The following is a 24,115-nucleotide window of genomic DNA, read 5'->3' on the forward strand; positions in this document are numbered from 1 at the left end:
CAACACAGTGTAACATAACATCAAATGATGCTCTCCCACTTCATGTAAAACATGAGCACTTTTTACCCTTCCAACACTCTATTTCCATTTCCCTGCTCTCATACTTAATACTACAGTTCATACATACATTTTCCTTCTACACATGCTGTAAAACTTACATTATGATTTTTGTTTTAAGCAGTCAATTATCTTATCTGCTAATAAGCCCCTGGATGTTCACTGGTTGGCCTTATGGAGTTTCACTTTATGCATTTATGATCCCAGCATTCAGCAGCAGACTCAAAGTAGCCACTATATGGATTTCTAGAGTTCTTTTGTCTGCATAGCTCCTTTCTTTTCAGAACCTGGCTATGCAACTTCTAGTTGCCTAAGCCTCTTCAACATCCAAATTCTGGCTTCCAAGTTCTCATTAGACTCTCTCTTCCTGTTTCTGTGTCTCCAAAGTTGCTTCAGGACAGGAAGCTATAATAGTGGTAAACCTAACTAACCTCTTTTATTTCCTCTCTCTCAGGGATCACAGTCTTACTCTGCCTATCATATAATAACTAAAAACAAAACAAAACAAAAATCTAAAACAAGATAATTCATATATTTTGGCCCAGTTTACGAGTTGTTTATGACAAGGGGATAAAGACTTATTACTCCATCATAGCCAGAGATGGAATTCGTAATTTTTATAAATAATATTAAAAACGTATGTGTTTGCAAAAATGCAGATTTGAAGGGGTACATGCACCTTGATGTTTATAGAAGCATTATCAACAATAGCCAAACTATGGAAAGAGCCCAAATGTCCATCAACTGAAGATGTGTTGCATACACACACACACACACACACACACACACACACACACACACAAAAGTATTAGCCATCAAAAAGAATGAAATTTTGCATTTGGAACAACATAGATGAAGCTAGAGTGCTTTATGCTAAGCGAAATCAGTCAGAGAAAGACAAATAGGAAAACAGATCAACGTATGGGAAGAAAAAAAGAGGGAAGCAAACCATAAAAGACTCTTTTTAAAAAGATTTTATTTATTTATTCATGAGAGACACACAGAGAGAAGCAGAGACACAGGCAAAGGGAGAAGTAAGTTTGTCGCTGGGAGCCCAGTGGGGGACTTGATCCCAGGATCACAACCTGAGCCGAAGGCAGACACTCAACCACTGAGCCACCCAGGTGCCCCCATAAGAGACTCTTAATGATAGAGAACTAAGGGTTGATGTAAGGAGGGGTGAGGGGTGGGCTAAACAGGAGATGGGTATTAAGGAGGGCACTTGTTACGATGAGCACTACATGTGATATATGTGATGAATACTAAATTCAACTCCTGAAATGGATATTATACTATAGGTTAACTAACTAGAATTTAAATAAAAATTGGAAAGAAAAAGGGTTATTTGAGCAGATTATGTGAATTTAAAGAATGAATTAGAAATAATTCTATTTTTTTATACATGACAGGTAAAAGGAACTAATATTAAATCCTTAAAACAACTTTAGAGGTATTATTGTCTCCATTTTGAAGAGGCTCATAAGTTAATAACTTGCCCAGGTCATACCAATATCAAGTGGCAAAACTGAGATTCTAACCCAGTTATTATTGAAGGCCATGTTTTTTACTCTATACTACCTTGCTTCACATTATTTCACACCACAGATACTGCATTTTAAATGACTTGGTTCACCAAAGTAAATTTATGAAAATCTCCTGTGCTTTACTTAGCAAGGTTATTATTAACTATTAATCAAAATACCTGACCAGCAAGGAGAAAAGAAATTACCATGGTGTGTTAAGAGTATTTCATATAAATGCAATGATACAATATCATTGTTAGCCTCTGTGACATTTTAATAAGTATATTTATTTAAATTTAAAATTGGCATCTTAAAACATTTTAAATGACTCATGGACTTTTGGTTATGATTCACACAAGCCAGTATATTCCTGAGGACCATATATATTTCCTATTTCATGTAAGCAGACATATGTTCACCATCTAATGTTGGAGACCATTAAAATGTAAGTTCCACTGAAGTTTTATTCACAATACCTAAAAAGAGTTTAGCATACAAAAGGTACTCTTGAGAAATAAAAGATGCCCATAATTTTAATTCTCTAGAAGTACAGTAATGGTTACCTTACATTAAGATGGTGGGCTGACCCTTCTACCCAAATCCCTTTAAATGACAGTTCAAAAAAAAGAAAAAGAAAGTAACGTGCTTGTGTTTGCAATAAACATGGAGTAACAGGAACTGTATCGATCTTACTGCCTGAAACAGCTAAGCAATGCAACAGAATCTATGAAACAGTGGAACTCAAGACATAATACAAGAAGCAACAAAAGAAGGTGAATATTAGAGATGAAAAACAAAGGCGATAAGCCCTATTATTGCCCCAGTGTACTACCTGGGTAAAAGGCAAAAAGGGAGGACCCCAGTCAAAACCTGGTCATTTTCTTATATTAAAGAGATGAAGCGGGATCCCTGGGTGGCGCAGCGGTTTGGCGCCTGCCTTTGGCCCAGGGCGCGATCCTGGAGACCCGGGATCAAATCCCACATCAGGCTCCCGGTGCATGGAGCCTGCTTCTCCCTCTGCCTGTGTCTCTGCCTCTCTCTCTCTCTCTGTGACTATCATAAATAAAATAAAATAAAAAAAAAAAAGAGAGAGATGAAGCTGGAAGTCAAGAAGGCAAACTAGAGACATGAACTAGAATTCATGGAATACAGGGACAGAGAAGAGAAAAGTTGTAGAAGACACTCTGGAAATATAAAAATGGTTCTCTGAGTCTTCATATTAAAGCACTGATCAGTGTATGTATGTGAGTAAACTACCCAAGGTCACAGAAAAAAATCACTGAAAAGGAATAGAGGGAACAGTGCCCAATGCCCACAGAGGTCTATAAGCAAGTCCTGTCTCTTAAGAGTCAGAACAGAAAAGCTCATTTATCAAATAGCATTGATCAGAGCAGGGGCCAACAAATTATATCCCAGAGGTCAATCTGGTCCACCTATTTCTGTATAGCACAAGAAACTCAGAATGGTTTCTACATTATGAGACAGCTGGGGGGTGGGGGGGGGGTCGACCAAAAGATAATATTTCATGAAAACTTAGAAGTATGAAATTCAAATTAGAGTATATAAGAATAAAGTTCACAAACATGCTTGTTCATTTAAATACTATCTATGGTTGCTTCCATTATACAACAGAAAGGATAGGTAGTTGAGATAGAGACTCTGCAGTCTACAAGGCCTGATATATTTACTATCTGACTCTTTACAGAAAAACGAATCTTGTGTCAGTAGGAAAAATATTAACCCTAGAATAAACATATATCCAGACTCACCTGACAAAGCTTAAAAGCAAGATACTAAATAATTAGTTCCAGGGCCCCCAGGTAGTTCAGTTGGTTAAGTAACCAACTCTTGATTTCGGCTCAGGTCATGATCTCAGGATTGTAAGATTGAGCCGTGCATGGGGCTCCTCACTGAGCATGAAGTCTGATTAAGATTTTTTCTGTCCTCCTCTCCCACTGCCCCTCCCCCCCTTAAAAAAAGTTTCCAAGTAAATAAAACATGTCCCAGAGCTCAAGAATATAAGTATATAAAAATATCTAGCATATACTGTGGCATTATTTACAATAGCCAAGATAAGGAAGCAACTCAAGTGTCCATCCACTAATGTAGTACATACACAAAGTGATATTACTCAGTCATAGAATGAATGAAATTTTGCCATTTGTGACAACATGGCTAGACCTAGAGATTATTACGGTAACTGAAGTAAGTCAGACACAGACGCCTGGGTGGCTCAGGGGTTTAGCACCTGCCTTCAGCCCAGGGCGTGATCCTGGAGTCCTGGGATCGGGTTCCGCATTGGGCACCCTGCGTGGAGCCTGCTTCTCCCTCTGCCTGTGTCTCTGCCTCTCTCTCTCTCTCTCTCTCTCTGGGTCTCTCGTGAATAAATAATAAAATCTTAAAAAAAAAAAAAAAACGAAGTCAGACAAAGATAAAAACCATATGATTTCACTTATTTGTGGTATCTAACAAAAAAAATGAACAAAGAACAGAGAACAAACTGGTGATTACTAAAGGGGAAGTGGGTCAGGGATGAGAAGAACAGGTGAAGGGGATTAAGTAATACAAACTTCCAGTTATAAAATAAATAAGTCATGGAGATGAAAAGTACAGAATAGGGAATATACTCCATAATACTGCAATAATGTATGATGAGTATGATGAGTACACTTAACCTTGGTGAGCACTGAGTAACCTACAGAATTATTGAATCATGTTATATACCTGAAACTAATATAACATTGTATGGCAACTATACTCAATTTTTTCAAAAACAAAAACAAGGGGCGTCTAGATGGCTCAGTCAGTCAAGCGTCAGTCTGACTCTTGGTTTTGGCTCAGGTCATCATCTCAGGTTCGTGATATCAAGCCCCATGTTGGTTTCCCCCCGCAGCGGGGAGTCTACTTAAATTTTGCTCCCTTGCCTGTTGCCCCTCCCTCCACTTACTTGCCTGCATTCTCTAAAATAAACAAATATTTTTTAAAAATAAAAAAAGCAAAAACAAAATGAAACAAACATCTAGCATTTAGTATAGTAAAATTTACAATGTCTACTATCTAATCAAAAATTACCAGACAAGCAAAGGAAGCAGAAAAATTTAACCCATAGGGAGAAGAAAAAAAAACAATCCACTGACTCAAATAATAGAATTAATAAAGCAATATGAAGTTATAGAACCATAAGTGACCATAATTTATATGCTCAAGAAACTAGAGGAAAGACTGAACATGTGGAGTGAAGACATGGATGACATAAAAAAGACTTACTGCCATTTCCAATGATGGGATGGAACTAGAGGGTATTATGCTAAGTGAAATTAAGTCAGTCAGAAAAAAACAAATACCATATGATTTCATTCATATGTGGAATTTAAGAAACAAAACAGATGAACATAGGGAAAGAGAGGGAAAAATAAAATAAGATGAAAATTGAGAGGGAGGCAAGCCATAAGAGATGGTGAACCCTAGGAAACCAACAGGGTTGCTGGAGTGGAGGGGGAGGGATAATTGGGTGATGGGCATGAAGGAGGGCACTTGATGTAACGAGCACTGGGTATTTATATGCAACTAATGAATCATAAATTCTACCTCTGAAACTTAAAAAAAAAAAAAAAAAAAAAGACCTAAATAAAAATTCTGGAGAGGAAAAGCAGTTTCTGATTAAAAAACCCTGAATAGGGACACCTTGGGGGTTGAGGGTCTGCCATTGGTTCAGGGCATGATCCTAGGGTTCAAGATCAAGTTCCACCTTGGGTTTCTTGTGGGGAGCCTGCTTTCCCCTCTGTGTCTCTGCCTCTCTGTGTCTCTCGTGAATAAATAAAATCTTAAAAAAAAAAAAAAACCTAAATAGGATATAAGCTAGATTAAGCTTGTCCTCACCACTACAAAAAAAATGTTAGTGAACTTAAAAACACAGCAATAAAAAAGAAAAAATAAAGAAAAAAATACTAAAAATAAGTGCACAGATCAATAAACTGTGGGACAACTTTAAGTGATCAAATAGACATCTAATTTGGATTTTCAAAATAAAAAAATTTAAAAAAAAATTTAAAAATTTTAAAAAAGCTGCATGGCTCAGCTGGTTTAGCAGCTGCCTTCGGCTCAAGTCATGATCTTGGGGTCCCAGGATTGAGACCTGCATCTGGCTCCTTGCTCAATGGAGAGTCTGCTTCTCCTTCTCCCTCTACCCCACTCATACTCTCTCTCAAATAAATAAATAAAATTGTTAAAAAAGAAAAACAACTAAAAAAAATGGAGTTCATGTATCAGAAGACTCAATGTTTAAAGGTGTTATTTTGTGCAAATTCATCTGTAGATTCAACAAAATCCCAATAAAATTTTCAGTATTTTATAGAAATTGATAAACTTACTCTAAAATTTATATGGAAATGCAAAGGACCTAAAATAGGTAAAAACACCTTTTAAAAAGAAGAATAAGGTTAGAAGACTTAAATTATCTGACTTCAGAATTTACTACAAAGTTAGGGAGCTGAGTCTAAGCAGAGTGATACTGGCCTCAAGACAGAAAAATAGAGGGATCCCTGGGTGGCGCAGCGGTTTGGCGCCTGTCTTTGGCCCAGGGCGCGATCCTGGAGACCCGGGATCGAATCCCACATCGGGCTCCCGGTGCATGGAGCCTGCTTTTCCCTCTGCCTATGTCTCTGCCTCTCTCTCTTTCTCTCTCTCTCTCTCCCTGTGACTATCATAAATAAATAAAAATTAAAAAAAAAGATAGAAAAATAGATAGCTGAAACAGAACGCAGGGTACAGAAATAGACCCATACATATGCAATTAATTAACTCTTGAAAAAAATATTTTATTGAAATAAAATTTACAGGGGCACTTGGGTGGCTCAGTGGTTGAGAGTCTGCCTTTGGCTCAGGTCATGATCCTGGGGTCTTGGGCTTGAGTCCCACATCAGACTCCCCATGGGGAGTCTGCTTCCCCCTCTACCTATATCTCTGCCTCTCTCTGTATGTCTCTCATGAATAAATAAAATCTTTTTTAAAAAAAGGAAAATTTAACTAACAAAATCAATCCATCATTTTAGCCATTTTAAAGTGTAGAATTCCATGTTTTTTAGTATATTCATAATATTGTACCACCATCACCACTACCTAATTAACAGAATATTTCCATCAACCCTGAAAGGAACTTCAATTCTTTCAATTCCCCCCCACCTCAACTCCCACCAACTAATTTATATTCTGTCTCTATGGATTTGCCTAATTTATAAATTTAATATAAATGGAATCATACTCAATGAAACCAAAAGTTCCTTGTTTGAAAAGATGAACAAAATAGATAAAATTTCAGCATGACTGATGAAGAAAAATAGATTCAAATTACTCAAGTTAGAAATGAGGGGAGGGATATTACTAATGATCTTACAGAAATAAAAAGATTGTTAAAAGAACACAATGAATAACTGAATGCCAATATATGAACCTAGATGAAATGGACAAATTCCTAGTAACAAATTACCAAACTTACCCAAGAATAGAAAATCTGAATACATAGGGTATTCAAGTAAAAAGATTAGATAACCAAAAAAACTTCCCCCAAGAGAAACCCAGGATCAAATGGCTTCACTGGTGAATTCTACAAACATTTACCGAAGAATTAACACCAATCCTTCTCAAACTCCTCCAAAACACAGAAAAGTTCAGATGAACACTTTCCCACTCATTCTATTAGGCCAGTATCACTCTGATACCAAAACCTGGCAAACAAACAAACAAACAAAAAACGAGAAACCTATAAAAGAGTAACCTTTGTGAATATGTACATAAATCTTCAACAAAATGTAAGTAAACTGAATCCAGCAGCATACTAAAAAGATTAGGGATATCAGCCCCACCTCCACGGAAGGGAGAGGGACTGAGGATTAATTCAATCACAAAAACTGTTACACTCAAATTCAGAAGACCTTCCTGACTCATGCATGAATACACTGACACATGGGGAAGCTAATCTACACTGATTCCACAGAGAGAGTGCATGGAAACTGTATATTACCCTCCCAGACCTTGCCTTATGTGTCTCTTTATCTGGTTGGTTCTAAATTTTATCTTTTAAAATAAAACCATGATAAGTATAGCACTTTTCTGTGTTCTGTGAGTCCTTCCAACAAATAATCGAATCGGAAGCAGATTGTGGGAACTTGTGGCTGGCATTTGCAATGGAGGCAGTCTTGTTGGTGACCATGCCCTCAAATCTGTGGAATTTGTCGCTACATCCAGGTGATTGGAGTAAGATCAAAATTGTACTGCAGTACATCAATATAAAATCAAACCAAGAATTTTTGTGAAATTTTACAGGTGATTCTGGAAAAGTCATAGGAGACTATAAGGGGCTGAAAATAACCAAATGGCATTTCAAAAAGAACATGGTAGGAGACCTTGCCTTAGCAAATCAAAGGTCTTATTTTAAAGCTATAATAAAACCATGTGCTGAAGAATGCACTAATGTAACAGAGAACCTAGAAATAGATCCACATATATGTCGAAATTAACATGTGAGACGTGGCATTTGGCATTACAAATTAGTGTGCAGGGGGGAAAAAAACCCTCACACATTACAGAAAAATAAACTCCAAGACGTTTAAGATGAACAATTTGAAAATCAAAACTTTTAGAAGGAAACACAGATGAATATCTTATGACCTCAGAATTATAGACAAAGGTTTCTTAAACAGATATAAAAAGTGTAAACATTAAAAAAAGATTTACAGGGCAGCCCGGGTGGCTCAGCAGTTTAGCGCTGCCTTCAGCCCAGGGCGTGATCCTGGAGACCAGGGATCGAGTCCCATGTCGGGCTCCCTGCATGGGGCCTGCTTCTCCCTCTGCCTCTCTCTCTCTCTCTCTCTCTCTCTCTCATTCTCTCTCTCTCTCTCTGTGTGTCTCTCATGAATAAATAAAATTTAAAAAAATTATTAAAAAAGATTTACAATTATACTACACTGAAATTTAGAAGTCTATTTTAACAAGAGATAGTATAAAAATAGCATAAAAGATAAGCAACATTGAGATGTTAACATTGCAAATAAAAATGACAAAAGACTAACATCTAAAATATATTAAGAATTGTTACAAATCAATAAAAACAATCACAAAGGAAACTGGGGAAAGACTATAAAAAGGCAATTCACAGAAGGGAAAACCAAATGGCAAAAAAACATGAAAATGCTCAAGCTTATAACAACAATAAGAAACTAATTCACAATCACATTATTAAAAATGTAAAAGTTTGAGAATACCAAGTATTGAATATCTGATAAATGGGAGCCCTCATACACTGACGGCAGTATATAAATTGATAAAGTCATTTTGGAAAACAATCAGGCTATACCAAAGCTAAAACAAAAATTTATATACCCTCAGACATTCCAACTCTAGGCCGCTAGAATGTTCATTACAGCTTTACTTTTAACTGCACAAAACAAATCTACATATCCACTAATTCAAAAAAAATTACAGTACTTTTTATGTAATAGGAAATAAGGTAAATAAAAACAACATGCATCAACATGGATATATTTCCAAAACAGTATTGAGGGAGACACCTGGGTGGCTCAGTTGGTTAAGTGTCTGCCTTCAGCTCAGCTCACGATCCCAGAGTCCTGGGATGGAGCTGCATTTCAGGCTCCCCATTCATGCTCTCTCCATCTCTGTCTCTCTCTCTCCATCTGTTCATGTTCTCTCCACCTGTCTCTCTCTCTCTCTAATAAATAAATATAATCTTAAAACAAAAAAGTGTTGAGGGAGAAATAAAGGAAATTGCAGAGGAATGCGTATAGCACTATACTATTCACAAGTAAAGTTTCAAAACATGTAAATTCATACCATGTATTGCTTATGGATACATAAATATATATTCTTAGTATAAAAGTTTTCATGGGAATAATAAACTCTAAATTTCAGGACTGTGGTTGCCTGTGGGAATGGAGGACAGAGAATTAGACCAGGAATAATACACAGAATAAATCTGTGATTTCAATGTTTTTAAAAGAAAAAGCAAAGCAAAGAAAAAGGCACATCCTAGAAAATGTCAGAACTCCAGGGATTTAAAATAAAATTATAGGGGGATCCCTGGGTGGCGCAGCGGTTTGGCGCCTGCCTTTGGCCCAGGGCGCGATCCTGGAGACCCGGGACCGAATCCCACATCGGGCTCCTGGTGCATGGAGCCTGCTTCTCCCTCTGCCTGTGTCTCTGCCTCTCTCTCTGTGTGTGTGACTGTCATAAATAAATAAAAAATAAATAAAATAAAATAAAATAAAATAAAATAAAATTATAAAATCTTTCAGGAGGAAAAGCAGCTCACTTACAAAGGAACAAGAATCAGACTGACAGATTTCTCATCAGCAACAGGGGGTGCTAAACAAAGGAGAGTAGTATTGTCAAAGTTCTGGAGGGGGAAATTATTTGAACACTGGAATACTGTACTTTAAATGAGGAGTCAGATCAGAGTGCAAAATAAGTGTATTTTCAGACATGCAAGAACTCAAGGTTCAACACTCAGAAACCCTGTTTGAAAAAGAATGTACTACAGAAAAAGAATGAATCTAAAAAGAAAAAAATGGGAACCAAAAAAAGTGGTGAGCACATCGACTACTAAAACATAGACTGATTTAAATAATTGCTGAGAAACATAAAAATAAATAATTGACACTATGGAACTAAAATCCCAGGTAATTAAAACATGACAGGTTAGGTGTGGGACTGAGAGAGAGAGAGTCAGAGAGGGAGCCCATTAAGATTCTTATGTTGCTTGGCAATACATAATTATTAAAGCAACTTACTGTGCTCTAATATCAACCTTACAGGAAATGGGAGAAAATCTCCCAGTATTAATTTGCTTATAGATAAATTATTTACGTTACTGAGAATTCTAGCTTAAGAAGTATATGTAATTTCTTTAAGTGGTAACATTTTGTCTTTCAAGATGGTGGAGACATCCTCGCTAATTAAATGGCATAAGACCAAAGTTTAATTATAACTCAAGAAACATTATAAGTTTGAGTTACCACATGGTGTCTAATAGCATGTGTAACAGTGGAAAAAGAGACACTCTGAAAACAGAATACAGCTCAAACATTTCTGCTAGAGAATCTTTCAGGATTAATGAAGAATTACTCATCAACTATCAACCCACACAAATGACACACATTTACTTATGTATTTCTCATCTATAGAAAAGATTCAATCCACATTACCTATTTGACATTTCTTTTTCACTGTTTAGGGTGTGATTTCAATTTATATGAAGTACCATTTGTTTCTTTATACGTAAGAGGTAACAGAAAAGATGTCCAACTATCAAATCTTTATCCAGCAGGACACAGTAATCTCTATAATCTGTGGTCTTTCTGTAAATGAAAATGACAGTTACTCAATTATAGAAAGCTTTACCTATAAGAGAATAAAACTGGACACCTATGCCAAGATAGTTTAACAAACCAAATTTTACTTATCTTAATTAATTTGTTTTTTCAAAGATTTTATTTATTTATTCACGAGAAACAGAGAAAGAGAGAGGCAGAGACACAGGCAGAGGGAGAAGCAGGCTTCATGCAGGGAGCCTGACGTGGGACTCGATCCTGGCTCTCCAGGATCACACCCTGGGCTGAAGATGGCGCTAAACTGCTGAGCCACCTGGGCTGCCCAACAAATTTTTAATTATCTTAAGCACATAAATAAGGCACTCTAAAAAAAACATCCTTAACAAAATGTTAAATATATATGTAATATATGTATAGAATATACATGTATATATAACAACTTAATTCACAAAAATCAAAAGAGCTATAAAATAAGATAGACTGCCATAATCTATTCAGAGTAAACTTTTAGTAAGCTATAAAATTAACATGGCTAGCTTTTCAAACAGTGCTCATATACATTATTAGAATTCTGAATTTTTAAAAATAGGGAATATCTTTTCCCCCATAAACCCCGGGCCTTTATGGCTATTTCTTTCTTCAGTAAATGAACTATTTACTACCTACTCTCTATGCCAGAAAACTTCTCTAGCCCTACACGGCCACTGACCTAATTCATATCTCAACAATTCTACAATAATGACCTGGGGCTGAATTCCCCACCTTCAAGCTACCCACTGTCTTTCCAAGAATTCAAAAAATTTTACTTTCAGAAAGGAAAATTTTCAGGGGTGCCTGGGTGGTTCAGTCTGCCATTCCTCAGGGGGAGATGGCTCTGCTCCTCCCCTGCTCATGCTGGAGCTCTCTCTCAAATAAATAAATAAATAAAACATTAAAAAAAAATAAAATAAATAAAAAACAAAACAAAGAAAGAAGGATTTCAGGTCAACCCTAGTGGAGAAGATATGGAACAATTCAGAAAAAAATGGGCTGGGAATTTTTTTTTAATTAAAAAAGGTAAATAGCAGAAAAGTAATAATGACTTTTCCCTGAGCTATCTTGAAAAGATAAAAGAAAAACTGGATTTTAAAACTATAGTCTAAGATTCCTATAAAAAGTAATAAGCTGGGCAGCCCTGGTGGCTCAGCGGTTTAGCGCCGCCTTCAGCCCAGGGTGTGATCCTGGCGACTGGGGATCGATTCCCACATCAGGCTCCCTGCATGGAGCCTGCTTCTCCCTCGGCCTCTATCTCTGCCTCTCTGCCTCCCTCCCTCTCTCCCTCTCTCGCTCATGAATCAATAAATAAAATATTTTTTTAAAAAGTAATAAGCTTAGAAGACAGAGGTTAGCACACTTTTGACGTGCAGTGAAGACATGGGATAACCATATGACCTAAGAAAGAAACTGAGAGATTACACAAAGATTTTCCACCTCAGGTACAATTACAAACCAAGATGACGGAGCCCTGGGAAGAAACAAGAGTAAAGAAGAGAGGAAAGGAAGAAAAAAGAAAAGGAAGGAAGAAGAGGGGAGGGAGGGGGATTCAGTAGTATCTATCTTTATAAACAATACCCAAAAGGAAATGGGAGTTGTACCCTGACAAGTCTCTAGCAAGCAAAGGATAAAAAGAAAAACTAAAACTATATCAAAATACCCACTATTACTAATTTGAAATATGTGACATTTATTCATGCAACTAACATTTGAGCATCTACTTTATGCGAAGTTTTGACAGAAACAAAGTGAATAAGGCAAAATGAAAAATTTTTAAAGATTTTATTTGAGAGAGAGCAAGCTTGCACATGAGTGGGGAGAGGCAAAGAGAGAGGGAGAAACAGACTCTCAGCTGAGGAGAAAGCCTGACTTGGGGCTCAATTCCAGGACCCTGAGATCATGACCCGAGCCAAAGGCAGACACTTAACTCACTGAGCCACCCAGGCACCGCAGACAAAATGAATTCTTTATAGAATTTATAATCAGTCACTGACATGCTGCCTTTATTTAATGTTTTTTCCTTTAAATGAAAGAAAAATACTACTAAGACATTTATAATTCTTGTGTCCTAACCTGATTTTCTCACATCATCTGAAGTTTGCAACCACAAAATTTTTAGAAACGTAATGCTTGGGCAGCCCGGGTGGCTCAGCGGTTTAGCGCCGCCTTCAGCCCAGAGCCTGATCCTGGAGACCCGGGGTCCAGTCCCACATCGGGCACCCTGCATGGAGCCTGCTTCTCCCTCTGCCTGTGTCTCTGCCTCTCTCTGTCTCTCATGAATAAATAAACAAAATCTTAAAAAAAAAAAAGAAAGAAAGAAAACAGAAATGTAATGCTTGAAGTTAGGTTGCAACTTCCTAAACACACTGTATTATTTCACAATTCTATGGCTTTTCTGGTGTTCTTCTCTACCTGGAATGCTTATCCATCTCCTATACAACTGTTCAAATTTCCATAATGATTACAGTGATGCTACGAAATGACCTGGGCAAAGGTAGGTACTTGCTTTTTTATATTCTCAAAGTACTTCCTCTATTACAGCAGTTATACTTCTATATAATTGTTTGCATAGATTAATACAAACATATGCTGTCTACAAGACACATACTTTAAAATCAAAAAACAGGGATCCCTGGGTGGCTCAGCGGTTTGGCGCCTGCCTTTGGCCCAGGGCGCGATCCTGGAGTCCTGGGATCGAGTCCCACATTGGGCTCCCGGCATGGTGCCTGCTTCTCCCTCTGCCTGTGTCTCTGCCTCTCTTTCTCTTTCTCTGTGTCTATAATAAATAAATAAATAAATAAATAAATAAATAAATAAATAAATAAATAAATAAATAAATATTAAATAAATAAATAAAGTCTTTAAAAAATAAATAAAATTAAATCAAAAAGACAAGGAGGTTAAAAGGATGAAAAAGATGTATCATGCAAAGCAGTAACCAAAAGACAGCTGGAATAGCTAGCTACACTAATATCAGGCAAAAGACTTTTTTTTTTAAGATTTTATTTATTAAAAAAAAAAATTTTATTTATTTATTCAGGAGAGACCCAGAGACATAGGCAGAGGGAGAAGCAGGCTCCCCATGGGTAGCCCGAGGCAGGACTCCATCCCAGGACCCCAGGATCATGCTAAAGGGAGATGCTCAACCACTGAGCCACCCAGACGTGATCCAGGCAAAGGACTTAAATACAGAATGTGAAGAAAAGTACCAGGACAAACAAATTAAAACAGACATTAATTACTGGCTACACTCTAAAATCACTGACTCCAGGACCCCAACCCCCAAGGACTCTAAATTTATTGGTGAGTGTGGTTAAGTCCCAGGCATCAGTATTTTTCAAATGGATTCCCCAGGTGATTCTAACATGCAGCTAGAAAGAGTTAATTAAATCACCTGACTATAATAAAGGTTGAAAACCACTAAAACTGGACACCTGGGTGGCTCAGCGGTTTATCATCTGCCATTGAATCAGGGAGTGATCCCCGGGTCCCAGGATCGAGTTCCACTTCGGGCTTCCTGCGTGGAGCCTGCTTTTCCCTCTGCCTATGTTTGCCCCTCTCTCTCTCTCTCTCTCTCATGAATAAACAAAATCAGGAAAGAAAAAAGGAAAGGAAAGGAAAAAGGGAAGGGAAGGGAAGGAAAAAGGAAAGGAAACCACTAAAGAAAAAAATAAGACCACTTCTTCATTTAGGGTATATGAAAGTCTAACAGTAGGGAACAAACCCTGGAGGCTTTTGCTGACACACTACACAAAACTTTGCAGCTACAGGAAAAGAAATCTTAATTCAAAATGATTCAAGAAGAGAATTATTTCCAAGTCTGAGAAAGGCTAGGGTTGTCCTAAGCAATGACAATCAGGTAAAGGACTGTGTTCAAGAGATTCATCAACTGCACCTATGAAGTTTTATTTCTTTACTTTTAATATATTTCAGTATCCAACTAAAATAGTATACCTTTTATAATAATGCTTACACTAATAAAATTGGTACTTTTAAAAGTAAAAAAGCATAAATGAGTAGTAAAGTATGCTATAAACTGACTCAGAAGCCTAACTGTTCAAATTGTTGCTCAGTGTTCAGACCAAGACCATGATACGGAGGATCACATTACAATCCTAAAATCATACCTGAGGGGACAGACAGCACAGCGAGTGGTTAAGAGCTAGGGCACTGAAGCCAAATTTACCAAGTTTTAAATCCCTAAACATCATTAACTATCTCTATATGAAATGTTCCTCCAATACTTTAATACTGTTAGGTAAGTTACTTTACTTCTCTCTAAGACTTAGTTGCTTTATCTGTAAAGAGAAAATACTAACTGTAACAGAGTAGTTATAAGGATTAAGAAGATTTCTTAATATTTATAGAAGATTTCACTGTAGAGCCTGGCTCAACAATAACTGTAAAATTATTACTCATGAAATCTTAAAAATAAATAAATAAATAAATAAATAAATAAATGAATGAATGAATGAATGAATGAATGAATGAATGGGACACCTGGGTGGCTCAGTGGTTGAGTGCCTGCCTTCCGCTCGGGGTGTGATCCTGGAGTTCCAGGATGGAGTCCCACATCAGGCTCCCTGCAAGGAGCCTGCTTCTCCCTCTGCCTATGTCTCTGACTCTCTGTTTCTCATGAATAAATAAATAAAATCTTAAAAACATATATATAACTAATGGCACTTATGTAACCTAGAAAATTATGTTAGAGGGACGCCTGGGTGGTTCAGTGATTGAGCAGCCGCCTTCAGCCCAGGGTGTGATCCTGAAGTCCTGGGATGGAGTCCCACATTGGGCTCCCTGCATGGAGCCTGCCTCTCTCTGCCTGTGTCTCTGCCTCTCTCGGTGTGTGTCTCTCATGAATAAATAAACAAATAAATAAAATCTTAAAAAAAAAGAGAAAATTATGTTAGAGACCATATACTCCAAAGATCCTCATTTTTGTATTTACATAATTAATTTTTGTTTCTAAAAAAGACAGAAATGGAGAAGATAATTAAGGTTGAAAAGGGAGGTCCGAAATATGGGAAAATGGGCAGGAAAATGGATAAATAGTTATCACCATAAATCAAACCAGATAAGCACAGAAGATAAAAGATTATAAAATGATAAGGCCATGAAGATGGAAAGAAAGACAAACCAGAAGATCACTCAAAATTTATAGGACCAAAAAAAAAATCTCTAAAATGAAGAATGTTATGGAATGTCTGGGTTCAGATGCAGACCCAAGTTAGCACTACTAGAGATGGCTTCTTTCACGGTTTTAATAAACTACAGCTTGGCAGGCCTTTAATGGGAATATAAATTAAACTCCATTGTATTTCTTATTAGACAAATTCTTGGGCAGCCTGGGTGGCTCAGCGATTTAGCGCCGCCTTCAGCCCAGGGTCTGATTCTGAGACCCAGGATGGAGTCCCACATCAGGCTCCCTGTGTGGGGCCTGCTTCTCCCTCTGCCTGTGTCTCTCATTAATAATAAATAAATAAAATCTTTAAAAACAAAACAAATTCTCCAATGTGTTACAATCTTGCTATATCCCCAAAACCCAAACACCAAAAGCAAGTTACAATTTGAAATAACTCATTCTGGGGGATCCCTGGATGGCTCAGCGGTTTAGCACCTGCCTTTGGCCCAGGGCATGATCCTGGAGTCTTGAGATTGAGTCCTGCGTCGGGCTCCCTGCATGGGGCCTGCTTCTCCCTCTGCCTGTGTCTCTGCCCCTCTGTCTCTCTCTCTGTGTCCCTCATGAATAAATAAATAAAATCTTAAAAAAAAAAAGAAAGAACTCATTCTAATTTTTTCCCTAAAAATTTTTTTAATATTTAAACATTGAGGAAATGGCAATTACATTTATTTGCAGAGTCAACTGTGAGGATGCTCAGGACAAAAGGAATAAAAATATCAAAATAAACTCTCTGACGAGTGCCTGGCTGACTGTCAATAGGCAGAGCATGAGACTGTTGATCTCAGAGTCCTGAGTTAAAGTTCCCATGTTGGCTTACTTAATTTACATAAATAAATAAAATTCCCTAACATATCCAGCATTCTAAGTGCCAAAGCTTTATAAACACTATGCACTTTGCCTGTGAAACTGACTAATGCTCAAAACACACAATTTCACCCTAGTAAGCAAGGTATTCTCTAGAATGTTCTCCCCCAACCCTCTGTTCCGAGTAACCTATTTTAAGTACTACATTCAATAAATATATTCTTTCCCATCTAAGTAGATGGCATCTCCATTTACCCAACCTTATCCTAACCAACAACTGAGGGCTCTACCTCCAAATGAGATCTTAAAACCAGCCCACCTGGGTGAGACTCTGAGGCCAGTATAACAGCAATATTACATTTTTCTTATCATTACTGTCAATTACTATGTCACTTGGTCCCCATCCCAGCCTTGCAGTATGACAATTAGGCAGAGGAAGCCATGGATATCCTTGAAAGAAATTACTTCAATGTAATGTCCTCACCCTGTTAACAGAAAAGCTTTTAGATTCACCTAAGAGTAACAGTTAAAGAATTGTGTGTCGAATTAGATAAATATTGAGGAAACTACTACTGTATTATTTTCATTCACAGGACACTCTAGGCACTAAATCTGTATTATTCTAGTTCTAAACAGTTCTCAAACCTGGAGACAATCATTCAATCCCTTCACTAGAACAGGGACCAGCACTCTTCCTGTGAAGGGGCAAACAAAACTGTAGCTCATGAAGGCCATATGTTCTCTGTCACAATCACTTGCTTCTGACACTTTAGTGTGTAAGCAGCCTTAGACAATATGTAAACAAATTAGCATGGCTGTGCACCAATAAAACTTTATTTACAAAAACAATCAATGTGCCAGATTTGGCCTACAGCTACAGTTTGCTCACCCCTGCATTAGACTATCGCAGACTAGGTCATAACTTCCAATTACATGCATTCTTTATTTTTTTAAAGATTTATCTATTTTAGAGAAAGTGCATGTGTGCAGGAGTGTGTGAGTGGGGGAGGGACATAGGAGGAGGGAGAGGAGTAGACACCTAACTGAGCACATAGTCCTACACAGGGCTCGATCTCATGACCCTGAGACCTGGACCTGAGCCAAAATTAAGAGTCTGTTGCTTAACCGACTGAGCTACCCAGGCATCCCTACATGCAATCATCTTACATACAGTATTACATCTAATGGGATGTGAAATCTGATTACTTCAAGTGTTAGCACTAACCAGTATGCCAATTACTTCCAACTAGCAATGGAAAGAATCTCATTCTCATATGTTGGGCAAATGTTTAAGAGTTCATGTAAGATTCAATTGTAAAAAACATTTTATTTATTTATTTATTTTTTCCCTGGGCCAAAGGCAGGCGCTAAACTGCTGCGCCACCCAGGGATCCCTAAAAAACATTTTAGAATAGAACACAGTCCTATAATGAACTGGGAAACAACTATTCATTTCATAAACATTTATTCTTGCCTTCAAGGAGTTTATTCTCTTGGGGTGCTTAGGTGGCTCAGTCAGTTAAGCCTCTGATTCTTGATTTGGCTTAGATCATGATCTTAGGGGGTTGTTGAGATCAAGCCCTGAGTGGGCTCCACTCTGGGCATGGAGCCTGCTGAAAATCCACTTTCCCCCTTTTTGTGCCCCATCCCCCCTCCTCTAAAAAAAAAACCCCAAAATAAAAAAATGAAGTTTACAGTCTTGTAGGCTAGGCTGTGAGTGCAAAAGGTGTTTACAAGTACTGTTCTATAAAATCTACAAAGAGCTCATTGGGGTGAGGTGGCAAAGTGGTTAATTTAACTTGAAGAAGAAGCAGGAAAAATTTCACAGAGCACCTGATGCTTAAAGAGCAGATTAATGGTGGGTAGTACAGTGAGCAGGCATGGGAAGATTGGGAGTCAATATTCAACTCAAGTAGGAGGATAAGGAAAAGGTATAAAGATATGCAATAATCTTTTGTATCTATAGAAATCTACAAGCAGTTCAGTATGACTAAAACAATAGCAACAATGATAGAAAACTGAAGCTGAATATAAAAGAGGATAAAGAGGGATCCCTGGGTGGCGCAGCGGTTTGGCGCCTGCCTTTGGCCCAGGGCGTGATCCTGGAGACCCGGGATCGAATCCCACGTCAGGCTACCGGTGCATGTAGCCTGCTTCTCCCTCTGCCTGTGTCTCTGCCTCTCTCTCTCTCTCTCTGTGACTATCATAAATAAATAAAATTAAAAAAAAAAAAAAGAGGATAAAGAAATAGATGATTTGGAACAAAGTAGAAAGTATGCCAAAGGTTAAAGAGTAAGATGGTTCCTCAGTTTCAGACAGGGTGTCTTGAGTGGATGATGGTAATAATCACCGTGAGAGGTAATTTATAATTAAAAGCAAATAAAGGAAGCAAAACAATTTTCCTTTTATAAAAAGCCTTAGAAGACTTCTTTTGAACTTAAAAAAAAATAACTGATATATAACATCATATTAGTTTCAGGTGAACAAATGATTCAGTATTTGTATATAATGCAAAATGATCACTCAACAAACCTAGTTAACATTCATCACCACACAGTTACAAATTTTTTTCTTCTGATGAGAGCTTTTCTCTTAGCAATTTTCCATTATACAAAACATCATTAAATATAGTCATCAAACTGTACATTATATCCCCATGACTTATTTATTTTATAATTGGAAGTTTGTACCTTTTGACCACCTTCATCCATTTTCACTTTTTGATAAGACTACTTTTAAATATATATATTTTTGATTATTACCAAAGTAGTACATAATTAGTACAAGAAATGTGAAAAAGAAAAAAGAAAAACCTATAATCCTATCATTCAGAATATGATTAAGATAAACATATACAAATACAGGGGAGAAGGCATAGATAGAATAAACACAAAGCAAAACTTTTACATTAAAAGGTCATGAAAATATACATCATTACAAAGTGCACATATTACTTCTCCATATAATTTTTTTAAAAACCCAACTTATTGCTTCATTGTCTATCTTTGCCAGTAAACTATGACCTCCATAAAGGCAAGATCTTCTCTTTTTCATTAATGTATCCACAGGGTATAAGTGTGCCTGGCACATAGTAGATAATCAATTACCGTTTGTTGAAAGAACAATTTTTAGATGAAGCCCCAGATTACTCTCTCAAGCAGTATTTAATACTATAAAAATTCTAACACAAAAAGAAAATAGAACACACACCGACACCTTTAATAATGGGATCTACCATACAGAAAAGCAAAACAAAACAAAAAATACCAAGGCATAACATAGTAAGATTATATACACTGGGGCACCTGGGTGGCTCAGTCCATTAAGCATCTGCCTTTGGCTCAAGTCATGATCCCGGGGTCCTGGGATCAAGTTCCAAGTTATGCTCCCTGCTCAAAAGGGATGGGGCGGGGAGGGGGGGGAATCTGCTCTCTCTCTGCCCTTTGCCCCCTGCTTGTGATCTCTCACTATCTTTCTCAAGTAAATAAATAAGATATTTTTAAAAATATCTTATTTATTTATTCATGAGACATAGAGAGAGAGGCAGAGACAACAGGCAGAGGGAGAAGCAGGCTCCACGCAGGGAGCCTGATATGGGACTCGATCCTAGGACTCCAGGATCACACCCTGGGCAGAAGGCAGGCGCTCAACCGCTGAGCTACCCGGGCATCCAATAAATACAATATTTTTAAAAAGAGAAAGATTATATTCATCAGGAAGAGAGCCAAAGAAATTTTCTTTTTTTTCTAAATATTTTTTTTAAATTTTTTTTATTTATTTATGATAGTCACAGAGAGAGAGAGAGGCAGAGACACAGGCAGAGGGAGAAGCAGGCTCCATGCACCGGGAGCCTGATGTGGGATTCGATCCTGGGTCTCCAGGATCGCGCCCTGGGCCAAAGGCAGGCGCCAAACCGCTGCGCCACCCAGGGATCCCGAGAGCCAAAGAAATTTTCTTAAATACAGGAACACACACAAACATCTTCCTTGAATAGGAGTCAGGTTAAAATGTACTTTGGGTCTGAACTGTTCTTACTTTTCCACACTGCATGTGGTTGTACATCTCACCATAAAATTGTCACAGAGATATTTTTAGTCTATTAATTTATAGGCTAGAATTCATAGACTATTACTACACTTGATAAAATCTCAGAGAAAAAAATTAGCCTCTGAATGGTGACTTTAAGTTAAGCTCAACTTAGCTACTTCTTACTAGATTAGAAAATCCTTAAAAGAAAGCTCAGGTTTAATGTGTTTTTAAAAAATAATCCCCACAGCATTTACTGTACTTAGCATACAGCAGATATTCAATACACATATTAAGTAAATGAAGTAACTAATAAATGCTTAACTTTTAAACAGAGATTTTAAAACAGATAAATTTCAAGGGAAACGTCTTAGCAATTAAAAAATAAGTGAGTCAATTTGCACTAACAAGCCCAATTTTGCCAGAAAAATCCTCTGTCTGGAACAATATCAGCAAACTCCCTCCAGACCTCCACAACTTTTGGATACCTCCACTCTGTTAATATACCAAAAATTATGTAAAAGAAATACATTTCTCTCTTTCCTTCTAATAAATGTCTAAAGACCATTTCTTTATTCAAAAAACAGAAGAGCCCAAACTGGACATTTTCAATTAAAACAGGTTCTGGTTCCTGCAATCTACCACTGTGGATCGACATAACTCTTGGCATGTGCACCAGTAAGATCTTTTGCTTAAAGCAACAGATGGTTAGCTTCAGTTATGGTAAAGTCATCTTTCTACTTTGTAGAATTCACCTAAAAACAACTGTCACACAATTCAGTTAGCACCAGTAGGAGTTCCAGTCATAACTCCAGTTATATATGAAAGGTATACTCTTTTGTACTTGACATTTGACTGTAAGAGCTGTACATTGAATCATTTAAAAATGAGAAAAAAAAACACGAAACTAAAAGTGCACTAGTAAAATAAAATCTTAAATATAATTCAAACTAAAAATTAATGAGTCAACTCATTTAATACCATATAAATAACTCAATCATAGTACCAACTAGGGGAATTGTAAGACATTATCCACACATACCTTATTAGACTGTTATTAGATATAATTAACTTTTCAACCAATACCTATACAAAGACTACCTTTAAAGAATGAAAAAGTTCATTTTCCTCTTGAAAAAGACACATGGGAGCCTTGGCTGTTGGTAATCTCACAAAGTCAATGTCCATTTTCACTTGTATCCATACCTTCCATTCATCCAATTGTAGTCAAGAAGAAGATGGGGAGGTCCATGCATAGCATAGAACTAGGGGGGCAAAAGTAGATTGTGAGGGAGTGGGGATCAACCAACATCTTCAGGGGCGCCTGGCTGGCTCAGACAGTGGAGCAACTAACTCTTGGTTCAGGCCCCACCTTGGGTGTAGAGATTCCTTTGAAAAAAAAATTTTTTTGAACACTTTAGCCGGCACACCCTTTTCCTATTCTAACTTAAACCAACAAGAAATCTAATTTTTTTTCTTGATGGTTTCAGCACACAGGTGGACTCTGAAAAGAATGGCCTGAATAGCACCAATGGGTTGCTACATACACTTGAAATCAATCTCTGCACCTGGGTTTTCTTCTCTACAAAATAAAGTCAAAATGGACATAGTACTCCTTTCTTTCCGGTCACAAAACTCAGTGATAGTCTCTAAAGCACAAGTTTCCAAACTAACACCCTCAGTATTTCAGTAACTTTTTTAACAACAGCAGGACGCAAAGAAACACTAACAGCTTCACTTATCAAGTTGTTAGTAGCAACTTGAAAAACTGATCTACCTTAGCTGAAAAAAAAGTTTTTACTTCATTCTTAAATAATCACAATTACTTACTTACCTACAGAAAGCATTTTATGGTTAGGCAATATGAACAACTTCTCAAACCTTGGAATCAAACTGGACACTGCTATTCTTATTTCCTATTTCTCACTGATTTTCATGCAGCATTTACATTTTGTCACAGTAACCCCACCAAAACCCAACTTCACAAAGGTACATCACCCAAAGGAACTTAGCACAATCTAAGGTTCAAATCAGGAACTGTGTAAAGCTAGTAGTTTTCCTGGCAACCAAGAGATATCAAGTCCTGCTATCTGTTCCTTGAACATTTAAACAACCACATAGCACCTCTGTAAGTTGGTGGCAATACCTTGAGGTATCTCAGTGTAGTGTAGGAAACATGGCCCTGTGGCAAGGTATAATTTTGTGGCTTTGGACTCAGATCTAGGTTAGAAATCAGATTTTAGGGGTGCTGGGTGGCTCAGTTGGTTAAGCATCTGACTCTTGATTTCAGCTCAGGTCTTGATCTCAGGGTCTCAGGATGAGGCCCCAGTTAAGCTCCATGCTCAGCAGGGATTCTCTCCCTCTGCCCCTACCCTCCCCCCCACACCCAAGCAAGCACTCTTGAGCTCTCTCCCTTCCTCTAAATAAATCTTTTAAAAAATCAGATTTGGGAACCCTGGGTGGCGCAGCGGTTTAGCGCCTGCCTTTGGCCCAGGGCGCGATCCTGGAGACCCAGGATCGAATCCCACGTCGGGCTCCCGGTGCATGGAGCCTGCTTCTCCCTCTGTGTCTCTGCCTCTCTCTCTCTCTCTCTGTGACTATCATAAATAAATAAAAAAAAAAAATTCAAAAATCAGATTTTACCAATAACTATATATCATCTTGGGCACTGGGCAACTAAAGCAATCTCTTAAACCTTAGTTTCTATGCCTGCCAAAAAGAATTAATAGTACCAACCTCAAAGAACAAAGAATGAAATGATGTTTGTACATAGTAAATACTCAATATATCATTCAAACTTAAATTTAATAATTTCCTCTCTAGGGGATGAAAGAAGAATTCTAAGCTAAAGCCACAATGCCAAATAAAAACTTATCAACAAATTTTTAGGGAAATGATCATAAAGTGCTCAAACAAGGAATATAGAGAACTACAGTTTCCTCCAAAGGATGCCATAATATTGCTATACCTATGACAAAAAGTGAGTAGGTAAAAGGTTTTAAACAGTTTAACTCACAAGAATATACTTTCAAAAGCACCTCTGGGACACCTGGGTGGCTCAGTGGTTGAGTGTCTGCCTTTGGCTCAGGTTGTGATCCCCGAATCTTGGGACAGTCTCTTGGGACAGAGTCCCGCATCAGGCTCCC

The 24,115-nt window shown here is 37.5% G+C and overlaps 1 protein-coding gene across 2 annotated transcripts in view; it reads right to left on the minus strand.

The window, feature by feature from the left end:
• Nucleotides 1-24,115, minus strand: part of RSF1 (remodeling and spacing factor 1) — a 157,564-nt gene that overhangs the window by 129,622 nt on the left and 3,827 nt on the right. The window lies entirely within an intron of this gene.

This window comes from Canis lupus, chromosome 23 (assembly GCF_048164855.1).
Source record: "Canis lupus baileyi chromosome 23, mCanLup2.hap1, whole genome shotgun sequence".
Classification (NCBI taxonomy): Eukaryota; Metazoa; Chordata; class Mammalia; order Carnivora; family Canidae; genus Canis; species Canis lupus.